General features: G+C 41.8%; 1 long non-coding RNA gene across 1 annotated transcript in view; it reads left to right on the top strand.

The window, feature by feature from the left end:
• The window catches only part of LOC142488758 (uncharacterized), a 32328-nt gene extending 10777 nt beyond the window's left edge, over positions 1–21551 (top strand). Inside the window, exons 2-3 of the long non-coding RNA XR_012799639.1 lie at positions 15823–15944; positions 21091–21551. This is a non-coding gene — a long non-coding RNA (uncharacterized LOC142488758). The remainder of the gene's footprint in view (positions 1–15822; positions 15945–21090) is intronic.
• The last annotated feature ends 1762 nt before the right edge of the window (positions 21552–23313 follow it).

Genomic DNA, 23313 nt, shown 5'->3' with positions numbered 1-23313 from the left:
ATGCATGTAACATCAATAATACTGCTAAAGACTCATCCAGAAACAAACAGCTCACTAGTGTAGTAAGTCATTTTCTTATTTCCCACAAGGGTTCATCCCTTGGTTTACAATTGTGGGGCATAGAAAGTTATCTCTGGGTAGTCAAGCAGGAAACCTGGAACAACAACTTTTGAGACAAAAATCTAAATGGATTTCTAATATCTCTGGTATGTTTAACCCACTGATTCATCTGTAACCCCTTGTTTTAAAGCAACATCCCCACCCTGTCTGTATTAATGATCTCTGGTATGTTAAGAATAGCAAACTTTATTTTTTAATTGTATGCTGTTAATTGTCCAGCTTGTAACAGGCAGATTTACTGGGGGAAAGGGGGAGTTCACATGACTGTTGTATAAATCTGATCATATTGTAGTTTAGGGACAGCATAGCAGGGTAGCATAGCATATTAAAGTGTACTAGAGATGGACTGTGGACTGAATCTTTCTGTAAACTCTTCTACATAATACAACAAACAGTGAGCTTATCTGACCACACTTTTATCCCATGCTTGTTATCCTTCACATTTAACGCCTTGTACACTTTATTTACTGCAGCCTCTCCCAACACTTGTCTGCAGACAACTGCCTCTACCATCACACCCCTCCTTCCCCCTCCAACCCTGCAAATCCCCATGCAAACCCTGAACACACCCTAGCACTGCAAATGCAGCAAAACATTTGGCAAGGAAAGGAACACATCTGCTGTTTACTCTGCACACACTCTCACTTGGCTCACAACAGCTTCATGCAACGTTACCTACCTCTGTGATAATGACGTACTACTTCTCTCAACTCTGTTCTTTATTGTGACATCATGGAAATGTTACCCTCTCTATCCACTACAACTCCTCCCTCCTGGCCGACACCTAACATCACCATACACCCTGTATTACTCAAAAGCCTTGCATTATTTATGGAATGTTGTTGGAGAGATCTGAAAGCCAGCACACCAACCATTCTAATGACAAGCATCACAAATTTACAACTTGCAAACAACTACTCAAATTTCTACACATACTATTACTCTCTTTAGCAGGTGATATTGAACTTAATCCAGTCCCTCCTTTTTCAACTCTGTTCCATACCCCTGAGAATATCCCCTTCAAATTCCAAAAAGGTCTATCTGTCACCCATACAGTATAAATATCCGGAGCTTGCTGCCCAAACTGGATATGGCCTTATGCATAAACCCAAAGCCATCGTTCTAACATCAAAGAACAATCGCCCATGCAGATTCAGAGACGCTAATCATGCAGCAGCCACGGGTGTACAGTTGAACGCTTTGGCTTATGAGTACAGTATCCTGGTTTCCCCTGCATAGCGTACTGGCACCACATAGGGATTTTGATGATTACCCTGCGCAGTTACAATTTCCTTTTGGCAGTTTACCTTTAGACTTTATCTGATGGTGTTCTAGAGCTTGTTCATATTCCATTATTTGTGCTACTCCATTGATACTAAGTACACTGCTGTGAATTCCGGAGGTTTATCCCAGTCCTACTGCTACTATTGAGACATTAAACTCCAGCATTTTGTAACATTTTTACAGCCAGTTTGGGTTCGGTTACATTCATACTTTATTACTATGTGATAGGGTTGATAGATTTTTACACACACTGTACCTATCCACTGTTAATTGTTACTCAATATTCACATGGTTCCCTTACCCTGCTGCTCGCATGTTTGGTATATTCACTTAGTGTTTAGTACCCAGGTACAGCACTCCATTTTTCCTGAGGGGAGATTGCGTGCACCCCTCAAAATCTATGGGTCTCTTATCTGCTTATATAAATATAGCGATGGCTAGTCCATCTATCCCTCTACCTACCCTGTCATGTAAGTTCTAGTAAGACACAGACAGTGCTGTCCTATGGGGTGTTCCCCCTCCTCGTGCTGACTTCCTGAGTGGCAGGAGTGGTGGTGCATGTGCTGGGCCCTCCCTCTTTGAGCTACAGGAAGGAAGTGTCTAAATTATAGTATGAAGATCAGCCCCTTAGGGTGGGTCCTTCAGTCTGTGATTGGGGTTCGAACTATCCCTTCATGGGGTAGGAGCTCTGAGCTCTTCTCCTGGCTGGGAGAGAGACGTTGCTCAGTCCCTCATGGGCTGAGGCACTAATTCAATCCAGAGAGACGTCACTATTACCAACAGGCCAGTACCATCCAGAAGCCAGGGATCTACCTTATCAAATAAACCTTTGCTGTAACAACATCGCAGTGGCTGCTATAATAAAGATCATCCTCATTTATGAATTGGGCTTTGCGGCAGTCTGTATAGAGGGAGTATTGTGAGTAAGGACTGTCATAGCGGGGACCACCTTCAGCCTTGCTGAAGCCCCCTATGTCTGGAGGCGCTGTCACCACGAATAAGAGCCAGAGGATTCCTTAAAAGTCTGCCTGTCTTCCCCCACACCATCGCAGGTACCTCAGCTCTCCTGTGCCAACCAGGTAACCTGCACTACACCAAGCAATAGCCATGACTAAATCTCCCAGAGGGGGGAGGGAACATGTGCTACATATACATATTTGCTGGTAATTAGATTGTACATGTTTGTTTTAGCGTTTTAAAGGTTTGTTGGTGGCACCGCTTGTATTCTTTGTTATAATACATTTTTGATACTTTTACGCTACACCACACCACAGAGCGTCCCCTATTTGTGGAGATTCTGGAACTCCTCTTTTTGGGGGTTTATTTCTTGTTTCTTATAAACTAACCATAGTCTTATGGCCATAAGGTAACCTTAGTTATATGAATATCGTACCAAATATGTATCTGCCTCCCAGCCAAGAGCTTAAACTTATCACACCAAAGCTTTAACATAACCGTCACCACAAAGCCATTTGAAACATAAAATTGACTTCAGAGTCCCCACAACTCGAAGACCCCTCTCTTGAATACCAATATTAAAAATGTCCGGACCATTGTCTGATTAATTAATGAAATCATTCCTGTAAAGCCCTCTACCACCATTCTCCAAACTCACGTGACAAATAGAAAAACTGTTTCAAAATTGAACAAAAATCGACATAGCCTTGATAAGCTTTCTCCTAAATCTCTCGAGAGGTTTTAAATTCTTAAAAAATAATCTGATTAATGTGAGTTGCTACCTCGGATCAAATGTCCAAGAAATTGCAAAACAGCAGAGACATCTACGCCAAATCTCTTTTCATTGATGCAGTAACTTCAACATCGATAAATTCCCCAAAACGTTCCCACCCGCATGAATAACTAAGACTCCGGATCACTAAAACCTACAGTATGCTGTTTGGCTAACAAACAGGGGGGAAATTCTCCCCATCTTAAACCTTTACGGCCCAACCAAAGAACGGTACCTCTGACCTCCACGCCCACTTGAGAGCTATAAGGACCAATTAAGGCGTGTTTACCCACCCACTGACCAAAGGAATGTTCCAAGGTCCAGATGACTTTCTTATTATTACATGTTCGCCTAAACCCAATCTCGCTGCTTCAGTCGCTGCCGTATTAAAAATGAGTGCGAACCATAATCCGCAGCATTAAAACCCAACCGTAATAAACATACTGTAACTTGAAAATGTTAATACATTTTAATTCTGATGAAGAATAACAATCTTTATGAACCCCAAAAAATGTGTTCCTTTAATCTAAATAAAGGACTCAAAGTAGACAGGATAAATAACCTTATAATAAAACCCTATAAACAGATATAGTGACCTTCTTCCAACTGGTCAGTTTTAGATTTAGCAATAACCAACCTAATTTTATTATCCAAAATAAAACCGTCTTCAAATCTTAAACCCACACAACTGTCTAAGTTTGAGCTTTAAGTCTTAAAACGTGAATCACCGGAGGAGGAGAAGCAGAAATCTTATTAATAGCCAAAACACCCAAATTATTGGAACAAAAAAAATAACAATTCTATTATTTTTTAATAAATCACATCAAATATCTACAGCCTCAGCACTTGGAAACAACTTCAAAAGCATCAAATTCTTAGTCAAACCTTTTTCTGCCCACAATTTAGGCAATGGTTCAGCACACCAATGTCCTTACTTAAAGGCCCCAAATCCTATGACTAGCCGCAGTTGTAAATAGCTCAAAGTCGCAAATAGTAATCAAATCATCCTGCATACCAGAATTACAATTAAAACTCTTTAAAATACATCCCAAATTTACAAGTCATCTTTAAGCTCCTTAGATAATCTAATGTGATGATGAGGAATCTTAACACCTGCCGAAGCTGCTGCTAGCCGCCTAGCAAATATTCTTGCAATAGGCATAATATTACATGCAAAATATTAATGCTCAATTAAAGACTGTAACTGTTTCAATGTAATATTGAAGTGAAACTTCTTTAGTGGCACCTCTGATGGGATAAAACTGGATAGATAGGGGGCGAAATATGAAACGGAAGTGACGTCACGTAATGGATGCCGCTCCGCTCACACGCCCCCTGTCACATGTGGCGATAGCCGCCGGCGCCGCTCCTAATCGCCACGCACCCCTCACCCTCCCACACACCCCTCACCCTCCCACACACCCAGTTGCTCACATGCGGCGGCGATAGCCGCAGCTCCTAACTGGCGCCGTTCCGCCGCCCGCTGCCATGGGCTGTGAGAGGAGGAGCCGCTGCTCAGCCTCTCTCCTCCCTCTTGCTTCCCCGAGGCCCGCTGCTCTCCCACACGGCTGCTGACATGCGGCGGCGCTAGCCCCTGGCGCCGCTCCCCCGCACCCGCTCAAAATTTACTCGCCACCGCCACAGCTCCTGACGAGCGCCGCTCCCCCCACCCACCCACTGACATGTGGCGGCGCCGCTCAAAATTTAATCGCCGCCGCCACTCCGTGCTCCCCCACACCGGACGCTTACTCTGCATCTGATCTCAGACGCATAGGTTGTGGGCTATTTGCCCAAATTAAAGATGGCTGCCCTGCAGCAATTGCTGTGGACTGTGCATGCGCCGCAGATCTGTTGAGAGGACAAGGCGGAGACGTGTCTCTTCGGTCTCCAAGGTAACGTTTTAGTGGGCCGGGCGAGAAGGCGAGCTGCGCAGCCGCAGAGCGGCTGCTGAGGCAGAAAAGGAGAAGGGAAGAGCCTAGATAATTCAAGATGGCTGCGGATGCTCTGGTTGCTATGAAGCCTGGGAGGGGTAGGCCGCGAAACCCACACAACCTGGGACAGGGGTCCTCACAGGTAATGCAACATAGTGTGGGGGCCTGCTGGGAGGGGAAGGGGGAGACTAGGGAGGGGGTACAATGGAGACCCCCTACATACAGGGGAAAAGCAAAGAGACCTTACAAGAACCAGTGACCCCATACACACAGCTCAGGCTCCTTATAAAGGGTCAGTGACCCCATACACCCAGCTCAGGCTCCTTATAAAGGGTCAGTGACCCCATACCTCTGCCGTGTGCGCTGGCTGCAGCAGGACACGCCGCCGTGTGCACATCTCCGCCAGGGGGAAGAGAACGGGAGCTGCTCCGGTCATGCACCTCTGGGGGGGAAGAGCTGCTCAGGAGACTCAGGCAGAGCCCCCCGTGTCCGCAGCTCCACCGGGGGTTGGGGGAGTACACAGACAGAGAAAGACATACCCCACACAGAGAGAAAGACACACACATACACTGACAGACTGACACACATACACACAGACTGACACACATACATACACACACACTTACTGTCACAAACACACACACACACTGACTGACACACATACCTCCGCAGGGGGGCTGGCTGCCGTAAGACACAAAGCATGCAGCTCTGCCGGGGGGGAGACTCAGACAGAGCCCCCCGTGTCCGCAGCTCCACCGGGGTGGAGAGAGTCAGGAGAGGGGGGCAGGACACAGAGAGAGACATACACACCACACACAGAGACACACACTGACTGACACACACACATCCAAGGAATTCAGTTACTATAAATAGCTAAAACACGCGGTCAAACTTCTTTGTGTTTTGGAACTTAAATTGTGTTTTGATTTTGAATTAAAAACATCACCATCACAAATACAATTTCTGTGACAAAAGACAAAGAAGTTTCACTTACTATGCGCGTGCACAGCACACACAGCTTTTTTTTATTAACTGATAAGGCTAACTGAATTAACACATTTAATTTCCTAACTTTCTGAATAGGAAGCCTAAATTCAAAAAAGCTCAGTCACACTTTCAATACCTAAAAAGGTAATTACATTTTTTTTCTAGCCAAAGGTACTCCAAATGGATCTGACTACCATTCAAAGGATTTTAATAACCTGAAGCAAATATCACTCTTGGCAGGATCAACACATAAGAAATCATCAAAATAGTGTAATATAAGATAAAGAGCAACCCATATGCAAACATTTGTCAAGGAAATAAAAAACTGTCAAACTTACAAACCCAGCAAATGAAAACATAAAGGATGAAAAGGTGAGGATCTAAAGGCCGCCTCAATATCTGCTCTGGCTAAATAGCACTTTTACCGCATTCTCTAATTAGACAAACAGCCTGTTCAAAAGTTGCGCATGACACATGACAAACAACTTAAACCGACAAACCACTTAGGTAAGACAAATTGTGACTTAAACAAAAGTACTGTACCAGGTTCCTTTTTAGTTACCACACCAAATAGGGATTCTTTAAAAATGTTAAAATGCTTCTTCAAAAAGGTGCCTACAATTCTTTCCAACAATAGATCTTTCTTTAACGTATTACTTAGAACATTTCTATAACGAAAAAACAATTTTAGCCAATACTCCATCGCTTCTATTGTCACTGGTGTCGTCACTTTGAAATCCTGGCTATTCAACTGCAGACTTTCCACTTCACCCCTGCGTGCACAACGCCAGGCTGAATGATTACACCCGCACTTTGAACATTCCTGCCTATATTTGCAGGCTGATCGCCATCTACAATGAGATTCGTTGAGGGCCCAGCATATCTTATTTTTGAATTTCCACCGACCACATTTTATTTTTTTTGCTAACCAGCAGCCACTAGAAAGGGCAAAGAGTAACGTGAAGACAAAAAGGACAACCACAAATCTACATCCTTCATACGCACGATGAACTGAATTGGTCATCATATATAAAAACAACTTATAACACTAAAATGTTTACTGTATATGCTTCCAATATAATATAATATTGATGTGTTTAACTAAAAAAACACAACATTGAAGTGTCCTTTTCTACTAAAACATTTGCATAAATAAAAAGGCTTTTTGCCAGTTATTAAAAGTTTTAGAATATATATATATATATATATATATATATATATATATATATATATATATACTGTGGGTAGGTTTACTGGCTATGCATTTAGTTTTCTTCAAGTTCTATATCTCAACTATAATCTTACTTTATACGTACTTTGTATGTGCCAACTTTTTGGATCTATAGTTTCGACAGAAAAATAATTAATTGAAAAATCTGAGAATTCTCTATCCAGCAACCTTAAAATAAAAGGCCTATCAGGGTTTTAAGAGAGGGGTGATTTAGGAAGATAAAGATGTAAATCTATCATTAATATGGAATGATGGATGGAAGGGAAACTGGACAAGAAACAGAAACTGGACAAGAAACAAATGTGTGTCAATAAATTTCCCAGCTCAGCTACAACCCCTGCTGCACGTTTAGGTCACACTCCCTAGGAAAAAATAGAGAATGAGAAAAATAGTGGAGACTTTATAAGGCCTTAAAGGCCAATATGAGGACTGAATATGTATTCTGTAGAAAAATAGCCTCTGAGTCAGAGGGAAAATGACCTGTCAGATGCTGATTTCTTTACATTTTGTTAATGGCTATGGTGTGCTATCATTTAAAAAAAAATACATTGAGTAGTGAATTACCTGTAAGAAAACTGGGTTAGTTATTGATGTATTGCTATACACCACATCTACGCATAGGCCCATGTTTATTAAATGGTGCTAATCCATAAGACACCAGTACAGGAAGACACCCTACGGACCATTCAAGTAGTGCTTTGTAAATATGGGCCTTCATTTTCAGACACCAGTTGATGATTGAGTGTTGAGTGTTCTGAAACAAAAAAGACACAAGATTCCAACTAGCAAACTTTTTTCTAATAATGGTGGTCATTCTATAGCATATTACAAGAACACAATTGCTTCCTTAACAGTGAATGCTTTAATGACTTGGGGCAGATTTGGTTTGATTGGTGAAATGTAAAGCTTTAGTAGCTATAGCAAACCACACCATAGAAATCTTTCATAATCTTTAAACAAGAGCCTCACAGGTAAATATATTATTCAAGAACTAAATATGTTTCATAAGCTCCAGAACTGGGACCTTTTGTAACCTGGGACATAATTACCCTCACCAAACCTTATAAATGTTGCAAAATAAATTGTGCTTCATTAGTTATTGTGTAGCCAGAAACATAGATATTTCAAATAACATTTAATATGCAGTATCTAGATTTACCCCGAGTATATTCACAGAAACATGGGAAATAATGAAGTGATTCAGCCTGGAAATGTATGTAAGAAATGAGCTAACTCTGCCTGGTTTAGATTCTTTACCTTGCACCTGCAAATAGCTTTTTCAGAAGCAAGAGGTGTTTTAATCGCCTGAAAACCTTTCAGACGTTTGTGAATAAGACACCATATTTTATTGAACTGTGAACAGAAAATATGTTTATGTGCTTAATTACAAACTGGAAAAAGATTTTTGGCGATACCTCAAGTAAGCCTCCCAGGGACAGTATTTTCAGACTTATTCATCGTTATGATAAATGCTGGAACCATGTCATTCCAGCTGTAGACTCAGTGGTTTTCTATAATTCTATTTAGTATAAAAGTGTACAGATGTAGCCAGACTTACTGTTTTCGTACCATGACAAGGCGCAAGATCATAGCCGCATGAACACTTTGTTCACCGCGACTCGGCTGCGGGCCAGCGACGGTCCGCCGGATGAAATATTTGTGTGGTTTGTTTATGTAAATGCAATTCAGTATGTGCCTGGCATATGGCGCACTGAATATCTTTGTCCAGACCCACGTTGAACTGCACAAAAACTTAACACATATTTCTGTACAATATACAATGTAACAATGTCCCGTGGAATTTCTAGAAATGTCTAGAAACCCTGAACGTCACACAACACTGGCACCATGGCTAAGGTCGGGGTAATTTCTACAATACCCCCTGTATGGCAGAAAGCACACAACCTGCATACCCCGCTGTAGTCACAGTACCTGTATCCAGAGCAAACACCGTAGTAACTGTAATCCAAGCAAACACTTTAGTACCTGTATCCCAAGCAGACACCACAGTACCTGCCGATCTCACGTACCCCGCTGTATTCACAGTGCCTGCATCCCCAACAGACAACACAGCACACCCAGCACATCTATCATTATCTGCTACAATGGAAACACCAAGTTTATGCACCCACAGCCTTCGTAGTATGTGCACCCACAGCCCTCGCATTACATGCACCAATAGCCCTCACAGTATGTGTACCCACCACCCTCGCAGCAGCAGAACCCTTATGCACAGCGCATGTGCTGGTGCTCCACCACCGTGATGACCCCGACAGGTGTGTGTATAAATTGTGTATGGGTTACTCCTACTGTCACCGGTGGCAAGTAAGTGTCAGTGCCATGGGTTTAGTGTCAGTGCCATGGGTTTAGTGTCAGTGCCATTGGTTTAGTGTCAGTGCCATGGGTTTAGTGTCAGTGCCATGGGTTTAGTGTCAGTGCCATGGGTTTAGTGTCAGTGCCATAGGTTTAGTGTCAGTGCTATTGGTTTAAGTGTCAGTTAAAATTGTGTCTCCATATATTCTGTAGGCACACTCCCGGATACACTGCACATTTATGTGAGTAGGGCTGGGCATATGAATCCCTCCACGTGCCCATGCATTAATCCTGCCAGCCCTGAACGGGGTCATCCGGAAACGCATATTTTGCTGCTAAGGTCCATCTGGATACCACTCAGTGATCGCTCTGTGGGAGATTACGGTGTGTACAGTACTGTGGGTGCAGTTTTTTGCTACAGTATGTTGGCAGATTTTAGTGTGTACTGCGCATTAATATTTATACTATCACTGGCCTTGTCTTAACAAAAACCCATAAAAAAACATGTTATTACCCTCCCCCACCCATCGTGCTTCTGAGCAATAAGACGCAGCTGCAGCTTAGGGCAAACAAAGACACACATGGTTAGGTTAAGTAAACAGAAGGTGCATGTTTTAGTGTTACCTGTGTTAACATTTATACTGTCCTGTACTATATATTGCTAGTTAGGATCATGTGGAGATTCGCTGAGTGCGTCCCGCTCCTCATAGCCACAGAATACACCTGATCAGGTACATAGTGTAGTATGCTGTACCTTGTGTGTCTTCAAATGCATACAGTGCCGTATAATAAGTAATTCAAGTATTTCCTCCAACAGTTTCCTCCACCTTCTTGAGGAAAGAAAAGACAGGTTTTCTCAAACATCCATGCACCATATTATTTGAATATAACTGCACAGTAAACAACAATTACTCGATAGAAAACAAAAGAAGGTGATGTATACTAGCGCTAATGTCAATAGATAATATACCCTACTGTAAGGATGAGCCCTATTGGTATAACAGCAGTAGCCTAATTATACGCAGGAAAGAACTTGCAAGCTGTATAGTATAAGGCAGGGACGCGCAAAGTTTTTTGTGGCGCCTCCCCCTGCCTTACCTCCTCGGTTGCCTGTCCCCCTCCTTACCTTGCGCAGTGTCAAATGGCACCGCTGGGTCTTGTAACGTCACGTGACCCGCAGCATCATTTCACGGCACGTTACCAGGGCAACCGTGATGTCACATGACCCAGCGGCATCATTTGACGCCGCGTTGCCATGGTCACGCGTCCTGAAGCCGGTTGAATCCCGTTATGTAGAGGTTGCAGAGGCCTCGCGCGGTCCCCCGGCATTTAATTTAAATGCCTTGGGGAAGAGTGCGGGACTTCTGCAACCGCCCGCGCCCCCCCAAAACATCTCACCCCCCAGTTTGCGCACCGCTGGAAGGGATAGAGAAAAAGAACAGCATTTAAGGCTTTATTTGTTAAGGAGTAAAACGTGAATGCATCTCTCAGCATTACATTCACACTGTTATAACATTATTACACTTTTTTCTCTTTTCTTCCATTTCTGAAACTGCGATTCATGCGCCTGGAGCCATTCTTTTCTTGCATCTGTTGAATAAGGGTTTGGAAACCCTGGGGACTCTGGCTGCAGAATCAAAAAGGTTTTAGTTTCTTTCTATAAGTATCGGTCTTCAAGACTTCCTTTTCTACAAGGTTATATTTGCCTGACATGGGATACAATTTTTTTTGGACATACAGATATGCATTACTTTATACATATATAATTTTCCTATTTATCATTTTTTGCACAAGGTATTTAACATTAATAAATATCCATTCTCACTGATAGTGCCACACTATTTTTTCTTTTTGTACTGTAAACATGTACAGTGTATACTGAAAATAATGTATAGAGTCCTGTCCCTGTTTGTTATTTTGTAGTCAGAGAAAGTTTCCACTCTAGCTAGTGTACGTAGCCATGATACCACAGAAGCTCACAGCTTCCAACAGATGAAGCCTACAGTATGTCCTATAGGGGCTGCAGTGGCAGTAGCCCTGGGACCTAATCGGAGAAGCTGCTGATAGGCACCCTGTTTTCTCTGAAGCAGAATGCCTTTTTTAGAAATCAACTATATAGTACCTGGATATTGATCTTGAGGGAACCTACTGCTGCAGCCAAGTTTATTCGAGCATTTGCCCGTTCTTGGCCGCAGCAGTAGCCTGGCGCGCGCCCGAGGGTGACGGGCGCGCGCCGAAGCAGCGGAAGAGCGCCCTCCGATCGGGGCGCTCTCCCTACCGCTGCCGGGTCCGCCGGGTCCCCCGGAACCCCCTGCCGCCGTCCCCCACATCGCGGGACACCAGGGCTCCCTCGGGGAGCACTGGACGCGCGTGCAGGGGGCGCAGGCTCCCGAAGACGCGTGACCGCGCGTCTATGACGCGCGGCACGCCGAGGGGCGGCCACTAGCAAGCCGGGAAATCTCCCGGCTTGCGGATCTGGCCGATGCGCAATAAAGCGTGTCGGTAGTGTAGTGTAGTTCGTGGCTAAGCCATAACATTGACACTGATGGAAACTCCCTAAGAGACGGACAGGGAAGAAGATAGATAGAGTGGGCTTGAGTTTTGAGTTTGCTGAGACTGTGTGTGTTTTTATACATAAATAAGCAGCCATGCTATTAAAAATATGCAAGTTAGCACAATGTCTAAATGTGCTGCAGTGTCACGGACCCTACGGTGTCAGGTGCATGATGAACCTCAGTTGACGTAGATGGGTTATAGGCAGGGATCCGGGGCAGGCAGCAAAGTAGCGTTGTCGGGGTCATGGGCAGAGATCATAGGCAGGCAGCGAAGAGGCATCGTCAGTGTCACTCACAGAGGTCAGGGCAGGCAGCGAAGTAGCCACAGGTAGAGGTCGGAGACAGGCAGCGAAGAGGTGGGAACAGGACTCATAAACAGGAACAGGACTGGGGCACGACAACAGGACTGGGGCACGACAACAGGACTGGGGCACGACAACAGGACTGGGGCACGACAACAGGACTGGGGCACGACAACAGAACTTGTACAAGGAACCTGGCTGGGATAGGGAACAGGGCTGAGACAAGGAACATGGCTGAGACAAGAAACAGGACTGAGACAAGGAACAGGGCTGAGACATGGAACAGGGCTGAGACATGGAACAGGGCTGAGACAAGGAATTGGGCTGAGACAAGGAACATGGCTGATACAAGGAACAGGGCTGAGACATGGAACAGGGCTGAGACAAGGAATTGGGCTGAGACAAGGAACAGGCAGAGACAAGTCAAAATACAGGCAAAGACCTTTAATTCAACTACAACTTAAACGTGGTACAGGCAAACAGAGGTCAGGTCAGAGAACAGGGTACAAGCAAGAAGCAGATTATAGGAAACAAAACAAAGGCCAAGACTAGACTGAAACAGGAAACATAAAGACAGAGGGGCCTATGCTATAAGCGTTCATAAGCCAATCAATATTTGACCAGCATTTTATCTCTTATCCTGGATCGTAGGCAATCTGGTATACAGTATCACTATTGGGGGCTTCCCTAGCTTTGTTGTGAGGCATCCTGATGTCACTGTAGACAGCTACATGTGCAAGTTCCCTATTTTTATATATCAGATGAAAAAATTGCCTGTTTAATCTGAAATGTCCTGGTTTGGTTATTACAATTCAATATTGACTGGCCTTCTACTTGCTCTTTGAGTTGTTTGATTCTTCCATGCCACTCCTATGTGTCATCAGTGGCATTCAGTAGCTTTCCTTATTTGTGAGTATTCACTTTATAAACCAGACCATTTGTTTTCTACTGCCTTCACATGTTGTTCCCACTTACTGTATCTTCAGTACCCTTTCTACTCCTACTTTCTTCCAAGGTCTACCCAGCACCAGTACTTTATACACAGAGAGCATATACAATGAAAGATGACTGTGCTTTTTCCTAGTCATATTCTTTGTATTATAAAGAAGACTATAATGAAGCCGACAGAAAAGCAGATGTGTAGAACTTTCCAATAATCAAAGCATAATACTTGCCCTGATAATCCCATCCTCACTGCCATTTATGTATGCTACCAGAACACATTATGAGCAAAGAATATGTTTAGGTAGCACATTATATATATATATATATATATGTATCAGAGGTTTCCTTAAAACCGTGAGTGACTTTCTCCTGTGTGCGAAATGCAACTAGTCACTAGGAAACCTAACCTTTCTCTAAAGAAAATCATTAGGTATGAAAGTCTTCATCAGGAGAAACATTTCATCACAATCTAACGATTGTAATCACAACTCCTGATGAAGGCTTTCACAACTAAGGATTCTTTTTAGAGGAATGTTAGGTTTCCTAGTGAGTAGGTGCTCTGATTTTTGTAGACCTTGCCTTCAATGTATCTTCAAGCCTTTGGAAGTAACATCTACGGTAGGTTACAGACCAAAATAATAACATTGTGCTCATGTTAAAAAAACATAGGACGTAAAATAAAGAAAAATAGCTGGTGTCTATTATTTTACTACATGACATTATATTATTGTATCATATTATATTAAGGGTATATTAATCTCTCTAGCTATGTGAATTATGTCACTCCCTTTTTTGTGTAAAAAATGTGCCAATTGTACGTTAATGCAGTATAAAATCCCTCTGGCTAAGAAACAGATAGGAAAAATCAGTTCATCATGGCAAACCATTCTTTGCCTTGGTACAATACTTGGATACATTGAGTTCCTTAACAGAAATAAGTACTGTCTTTGAGCAATATTATGTTCCTTATTTAACTTTGCATTAGAACAAACAGTGCTAACCCTAGGGTGCCGCTAAATGAAGAACTGAGAAGGAATTCAAACATTACAGTATAAAAATTAACACAGCAGGCAAAACGTAAAATCAAAAAATTATATTATGCATGAAAACAAATGACCAGCATTTCCCACGCAGGAATGTAATCTGATGACCGAAATGTTGATAATTTGTTTTCACGCACAATATAGGTTTTTAATTTAACCTTTTATTCATTTCTTACACATTTTTATCCAATTTAATGGGAGTGATATTTTACAGCAGCAATTCTCTTCTGGGTTAAATGAAAGTGAGAGAGATCTAGGGTAAAATAACAAGAGGAAGAAAGATAGAATTGTTTGACTAATTTAATGTTATTACATTTTTAATTACATGATCAGTGTTTGTGGAAAATCACATTTAAAGAAGTGTTAAACTGTACATTACAGGCAATCTCTGATCTACCCGCTACCGTATAAAGCCCTAGTAAGAGATTTAGATAAGTTAACTTTTATGGAGCAAGAAATAGGATATTTTAATATTAGCTCAAGTTACGTTGTGATTGAATGTCTGTTTGCAATGTAAAGGTTTGGGTAGAATCTGGTGAAAAATAACGTAAACATTTCTTTAAAACTACAAAAATGTTGTGGACACCTATCTAAAGCTGCGCTTATAGTGCGGGCGACAGCGACGCGATGTCGCGGCAAAACAAATGCATTTCCGCCATCGTGTGCGCTTATAGTAAGCGCGGCGCGATGGAGCGACGGTTTGGTTGCGATTGCTGTAAGTCATCTCTATTTGATTTTTCCTGCGACCGTAGCCTGACCGTCACGTCACCGTCGCCGGCACTATAAGCGTAGCCTTAGATGAAACGTGATGGTAATGACAAGTTTTCATCCTTTATATGCATCCTATTTACTGTGAGCATTGATTGCATTCATAATATATTTTAATGTATCCTTTCTGTCTCTTGGTTTTAGAAAAAAAAAAAACATTGTAACCACAGCTAAAAGAACTATATGTTAGAATTGTCCAAAACCCAGTAGCAGTGGTATTCTTATTAAGGTACATCTGTTTTTTCTTATTGCTATTCTTACAAACATCTGAATATCATGATCATGACAGCTTTCTATATTACAGAAAGAAAAAATGGGGGAGCACAGGTTGAGGGGTAGATAGAAATAACAAATTTGGTTCAGATGGCCGTGTGAGTAATAGTATTCCCCCCCCCCCTTTTCAATTCTTATTTTCCACTGTATATTCAGTACAATAAAAAGTTCCTCTCTGAGGGACCTCTGTGTTTGCAGGGGACAAAGAAACCTCCCTCAAGACTGCACTCACACTTGTCCGTGTGAGTGTTTGCAGTCTTTTCTGCTTTTTATATCAGAACCTGCGTTTTGTCTATTTACCACCTCCCATTTTTTCAATCTATCAATTTGTTTATTCCAAGGGTTACACTGCACTAAAGAACGGGAAGCAGGAGTGAACAGACGGAGAAGGAAGAAACAAGATACAAGAGAAGAAGAGAAGATCTAAAGAAACCTTGATGCGACAGCATTTGCACAAGGCCGTGTAAGTGTTTATTATATTATACACTATAACACCCCTACGTCCATTGTTTCAGGGACTAATACACCAGACCCAAATTTGTTATTTCTATCTACCCCTCAACCTGTGCTCCCCCATTTTTTCTTTCTGTATCCCTACACCACTAAGGATCCTGGATAGATCCTTTTGGGGTTTTTTGAGACACAGGAAGAGACCAAGAAGCGGAGGGAGACCTTATGAACTTTTAAGGTGGTAATTTTATTTATTTGTATTTCCCTATCCACATCATATTTAGAGGTAGCGCCTGGGTTTCTCCTTCTACCATCAGCTTTCTATATTATGCCATACTACCTATGTGATAAGTAGCTTAATGTTTCCAGTGCAGGTACAGCACTAATGAAATATGGGGAAACAGTGAGAGAGGAGGTACATATAATTATATGGGGTAGAGAACCTAAAGACACTTATTCTTAGAAGAATCAGCAACAATAAAAAGGGACCGTTAAAGCACCTTGTAACCGAGACTTATCAATGTTGGAGAAACTGTCTCTAAATCCAGCAGTGTGCTGGTTAATTGCATACAGGCAATCAACCAGACTCCACCTGGCTGATTAGGACTTTTAGAAAAAGCATGATCTGAGCAACAGGAAAGAGATTCCTTGACTCACAGTGGAGCTGCTATAAGGAAAAGGAGGGCTGTGTTCTGAGAGCAAGACAAAAGGGGACCAGACCTCTATGCCTGGACCCTCAAGCAGACACCTACCCGGACACCACTGACCTGAAGGGCCACCTGTGTTAAGGTACTATGGGGTGATACGTGGGTAAGGTGCTTTTCCCCTCCAAGCCTGGCAGAGAGGGAATGGGGAAGTAAGTTAGCCCTTACACAGGGATAGGTGTTTATTGTTTTATGTATGTTTTTTTGTTTGCGGTATTGTTTAAATGAACAGGCAAAAAAGCCTTATTTTAATTTCACCTTAAAAACGGTCTTCATTGCATACCTCTGCACACATTTCTTACATATGGTGTCAGAAGTTGGGATGTGGTGGCCCTTGAAGTTCAAAGGGGCCCCGGAGACTGCCTGTGAAATGTCTTTGTGCTTTTGCCTGCATAAGTTCCTGCAACAGTCTGAGCAACAAAACATGTGCAGAAGTGACCAGAATTAAAGGGCTACACATCCAGGCAGGAAAACTACACTGCACTGGAGAAAGCCACAATGCCACAGTTTGACTGGGAGGACTGCGACAGACGGTGACCCACACAAGGGACTGATGCTGTGACCAGAGTCTACCCCACAACTTGTGAAAGAAAAAAGAAAAAAGAAAAAAAAACCTTTGGGTGTCACGGGAGACCAGGCAATTACACCTTTATACCGGGATCATATCACTGAGCAAAACCAAGAAGTAAAACAAATTGTCATTTATTCCATTGAAACAGACGTACACACAGTGGATTATAATAAGCATGAGAAAACACACTTGCTTGCTGCTTAGAATCTTAGAAAACTTTAGAGAAACTTAGGACACTTAGACACACTAAGAAACTGAAAATCAGAGCTGCTTAAGGGTTTTTAAAACCTCTCTTTCATTCACATAAACCTACAGCCCAATCAGAAGAGTGAGAAATTTCTCAGTAGCCAATCAGAGCATGGCTCACCTGGTTGATGTCAGAGGCAGGGGCGTGTTGAGCCAGTTTGAAAAAAATGTGTGGGCTGGAAAAATGAATCAGCCAATGTGAAATATTTCCACAAGCAGCAACTTCGCCTTCCCCCCCCCTGTCCCCATCCCCCCCCCCCCCATCCCCCCTCCCCCCTTCTCCCTTTCCCCCCCCACGAACCCCTTGCCGGCTCCGCTAAGTCTAGTGTCACAATCAGGACCCCAGTGGGGTGCCCTCTGTTCTCTTGAACTGACACCTGGCCTTTTCCTGCTCACCAAATGGTTCTCCCACCTCCACATCCTGGATTCCCTTTGAAGCCAGAAGGCTAGGTATACACATCATGTCTCCTATGCATGGATTTTTATACATACTGTATAACACCCTCTGAACCTTACTTTAATAAAGTATAAACCTTGGGGTTCCTAAACGCACACAAACACGTCAGATTTTCCTTTATTTTACAGGTACTTCCATAACCCACATCCCAATACCGGTTCTGGGACAACTTGGCACTAACTGTGGTACCCCTATGTTACCTAGGGATCCCCACATCTACAGGAACACTTTTCATCCCTGTGCCTCATTTTACTGTGCACAAAGCATACATGTACTTAACACACTTTGTTTAATAAAATATACCTTACACTTTTATGCTGCTAAAATAAGTCTTTTTGGTGATGAGGGATAGAATGAAAACTTGTACTTTTTAGTCCCACTAGCCATATGCCTCACACTCTGCAAAAGCTGACTTTTAGACTGTAACAAAACCTCACAGTCTTATATATAACTGGAGTACCCCCTGAACCCCTATATTGGTTTCAGAGTGATCTGGGCATCCCCCTTAACCTAGGGACCTCTTGACTGTGTCAGGGACACCTTACATCTCTATGCCCCTTTTACCTTTCTGGTCTGTGCTGAAGCAGGGAACTTGGCGGTGAGTCACGTAACTGTTTTCAAAGGAGGATTTTGACCAGAGGTCTGTGCCTATATGTCCCCTGGAATCTGACTTGATTCCCGGTTACAGTTTCGAGGTGGCCAGCAACTCTGGGCCTTGTCTACCTAAACACAATGTGACAACACTTTTTCCGCAAAACCCCCCTTGAAACTCATAGCCTGTGAATCTCCACTGGTTAGCACTCCTGGGAAGGTAAAATACACATAAATACTTTATTGTTGCACAATCACATACATTTCATGTGCAACCAAAGGGTCCAAGAGCTGACACTCTAAACCCACAAATATGGCAAAATGAATATCTTTTAACTTTTCATCAATGTGTCAATTATATACACATATGTATATGTTATAGAGACACAAGTTATTTATTCTTGTGTAAATTGTTTGTTACATATAATATGGTGAAGGAATCTTAACATGGATACACAATAAATGATATCCAAGTGCTTAACGAAATGTATTCCTTGAACAAACTCACAAATTGTACTGGACATAAGTAATAAAATAAAAGCATATAGGTGAAAACAAAAAAGAACTGCAAAGTTTAATGAAGCTAAAAAAATTGTCAACAAGGAATGAACATAATTTGCATATGTGACAACTATATAATGATGCTCTTTGAAGCAGTAATCATACCCCTGATGAATCCACAGTCTGGTAAAATGCGTAGGGTGAGACACCTATGACTTGTGAGCACCCTTAGCACAGCATCTACACACATCCCTTGCCTGTTTTTGGTGCGAAACCGGAGCAGTGAGGAGAAAAGAACTGGTGTGTTTGCTGAGCCTGGTAGGAGACGTCACAGCGCATCGAGGTAGAGCCTGCTGTGAACATCGTGCTAGATCAAAGCTGGTGGAGAAACAAAGTTTCAGTAATCATATGTCCAGGAGGCGTAGAAAAAATATATGTCCAACTGCACTCCAATGTGCTGTAATGCCAAAATGCAGGTGAAAGAGGCTGCTGTATCCAGGAAGAATCACTTCCCAGGCTACGTCGTAACTGCTCCACTGAGCTTGATTTTCTGGTACAGTCAGAATTGCTTAAGGAAAGGTTCCTATCCAAGGGTTCTGACAAGTCCCTTGTCGAGGATTCCTTTTCTGGGGCAGCAAGTCAAAGAGGAAAGATCTCCTCCTGGATTCCAGAAATAGAAGGTTCTGTAAAGCTAAAAATAAGGAGGATTTCCTTAGTGGTCGTGTAGTATTTTCTACAAAATATAGCCATTCCTCTCGATCTTTAGAAGCCATCATTAGGAAGCATTGGTCTGTTCTAATGGGGGTCCGTTTCTTCTTGACAGTTTAGAAGATAGACCTTCTATTGTTTATAGAAAGGCTAACAGTACTAAGAATGTTCTTGCCCCTACTAAACTTAGGTCAGATTCTAAAATGGCCTCTAAACCAGCTGGTAAGTTTAAATGCGGTCGTGGGAGGTGCATCACTTGCACGTTTATGAACTGTAAGAAGGAATTTCATTCCTCTCTTCCTGGTTTCCCTCTTTTAAGGGATTTGTCAATTGCATCACTATCTATGTCGTGTACTTACTGACCTGTGGTTGTGGCCTACATTATGTAGGGATGACAACCAGGCCACTAAGTACACGTTTTTTGGAACATAGATGGAACATCGTTAATTGCGTCACAAACCATTACGTATCCAAACATTTTTCATTGGTGCGTGACAAAAAAACAGAGGGCCTAAAAATAATGGGTCTGGAAGTTATACCACCATCCATGCTTGCTGGTGAGAGATTCAAGTTGCTTTCTAGGAAGGAAAGCTGTTGGATCTTTAAATTAAATCCTCTTGTGCCCCATGGTCTAAATGAACATCTTGATATCAGTACTATAGTTTAGATTTATTTATTGTCAATTCCATTTTTCACCTCACATTTATCATTCTTTTTTACCCTTCCTTGCCCTATACTAATTCAGTGTCCTACCCATAATCTTTTACCTCCCTTCTTTTCCTCCCATTCCCCCCCCCATCACATCCCTCCCTTCCCCCCTTTCCCCCTCACCTATTTTTCTTTACTTCTCTCCCCTTTTCCTTTATTCCTTCTCTCCCCATTTTCATTCTCATGCCTCACCCTTATCCACAGTATTTCCTCATAATATACACACCCATCATAATCATTCTGTTCATTTATTCCTTGGTTTTTGGTCAGTTTCTCTCAGTGTTAGTTTGATGTACTGTATATACATTATCATTTATCATTTTTAACTTTTTAACAAAATTGTGATTTTTTTACACTTGTCATTTTATATTTTTATTTTTTTATAGATGTTATGGAATACTATTTTTCTATTAGTGGTATATATTTTTTCTGTTTTGAGGTATGGTTAATTCTTTTATTATTATAAGGATTGTTGGAATTGGGCAAGTGGTTAAAGAGCACATTTTTAACAATCCACAGGTTTATTACCTGAATTATCTATTGTTATATACTGTACATATAGATCAATTTTAAGTTCTTCAGAGTGTTCCCTTTTTGTCAATTACTTCCAATTACTTTCTGCTGCTGACCAGTGAAATTCAGTTGTTTTTTTTTTCTATAAAATCCCATACAGCACATCACCCAGTATCCCCTGAGGAAGTCGGCTGATGAAACGCGTAGGGACTGATGTCATCGCGCTACCTAGAGGACGAGAGTTGAATGCTGAGGGAATCCCTGTAAGCTGTGAGAGTGCTGGTTTGTTACATTTAAACCTGTGCTTCCTTGTATGCTGTCGGTTACATCGGGCAACGTTGTCACGGACTGTTGAGTTCGGAGGACTCCAGCAGCCTTAACAGCAGTCCACGGAGCAGGAGGGGCCTTTAATAGCACACGGAACATAAGATGCTTTCTCAGCGAACAGCAAACCATCAGCAAACTACCGGGTGATTCTCCAGTTGACAATGTTTATATGCAGCAACACTGTTTATAGATACCTTTACATGAATTACATTTTCCTATCTTTTGTAAGTGGGCATTGTTTACCCCTCTTTTTTATCAATACATTTTATTTGTGGCAATGCACTAGCACTAGGGTTGGGCTCTCTCTCTCTATATATATATCTATATATCTCTATATATCTATATATCGATATATCTATATATAATGTGTGTGTATGTATATAACAGAGACCAAGACAAAATGTCCTTACTACTGGCCAAAGTACTCCAAGTACTTAAATGGCAATAAATACAATAACAGAACAGCCTCATTGACATACTTTCTGCAAATATGTTTTATTAATGTCTATAATCCCTAGAGAAGAATGAGAAGAGTGATAATACACTCAAGATCAAGAACCAAAAAAGTAGCAGCAATGGCTAAAAAGGCAAGGGACTGGCCGTGAAGCTATTAGAATTGAAGATTTGGCATGTTTGCTTCCCATGCTAATTTTTTTTAATGAAGATGACCTTTTTATTGATTAACATGCTCAAATGTAACCTTCCACATCTGTTGAATGCTACCCTAATTATTTATTTATGATTATAAGGATGAGAGGGAAAGACAGTCATGATAAGTCCATACATTAAGCTGGGCACACTGTCACAGGTGATGAAGCGTGACGATGCACAAGACAGGCACTCACAGGAATCTTGCAGTGCAGTGCAAAAAATGTATCACAAAATCAATTCAATCATCACATTACGGTCTGTATTCTGCATTGTTCGGCTTTATTAATGATTAGCAAAGTTACAAAAATAACCTTCCTGCTGCCTTCGCCTAAACTACCAGTTATCGGTTTTTTTGTAATTTTGTTAGCAATGCTGAAGGCTTTTCAAATATGGAAATACTGGGAAAAATATAATCTTCTGTGAGTTACACCAAACAAAAAAGTAGGATATTTTACTGTTTTTTGATATGATAAAGCAGAGTTCACTGTCACTTAGGTAATATCATGCACAAATCATACAATCAGACAAACAATTCTAACTACAGAATATGAACAGTTGCTGTTGTTTATGTGTTAAATATTGTATAATCCAAAGCTCACTCAAAAGATATGTAGGGAATAATCACAGAACTAAACATAATATAAAAATATGAAGAAAAGAAAAGGATTTTAAAGAAACATCAATTCAAATAAATTAAAAAATGCATGGTATGGTCTCTGAATCCTTAAAGAAAGAATCACCTTCCATTGAAACTCGCATTATAATTACAAATTCATATAGGGAAAATCCCCAATCCCCAAATAAATAGTATATAATGAAGGAGGAAGACACCAGTATTTAGAAAATTGCAAAAGTGCATTTATGATTCCAATAGAGCAAATACAAATACATTGCCTCACTGGATGGCTACTGTCAAGACCTGGTTTTCAATAAAAAAAAAATTTCTCTCTGATTTCTCGATCTCCCTCTTTCCTCTCTCTGACCATCATATCATCTCATTTTCTCTCTCTCACTTCTCCCCTTCTCCACCTCCATCTACCTCTCATTTCTGCAGAGACCTGCACTCTATTAACTTACCAGCTTTTGATTCCACTTTGCGCTCATCCCTCTCCTCTCTCAGCTCTTCTCCAGACCATGACAACCTGGTCAGGAACTACAACTTTGCCCTATCCTCCTCTCTTGATCTAGATGCCCCGAATTCTCTCTGCTATTCTCGCCCTTCAAACCCCAGACCCACGTTATATTGCCACACACGCATGCTGCGTTCCTGCACTCGTTCCTCTGAATGCCTCTGGAGGAAATCTCACTCTCTTATAGACTTCCTTCACTACAAATTGATGTTATTCTGTTTCATCTTTGCCCTCTCCCAGGCTAAACAAACCTACTTTTCTTCACTAATCAACAT

Source organism: Ascaphus truei, chromosome 2, assembly GCF_040206685.1.
Source record: "Ascaphus truei isolate aAscTru1 chromosome 2, aAscTru1.hap1, whole genome shotgun sequence".
NCBI classification, from domain to species: Eukaryota; Metazoa; Chordata; class Amphibia; order Anura; family Ascaphidae; genus Ascaphus; species Ascaphus truei.
This window is presented reverse-complemented; position numbering and strand designations above follow the sequence as displayed.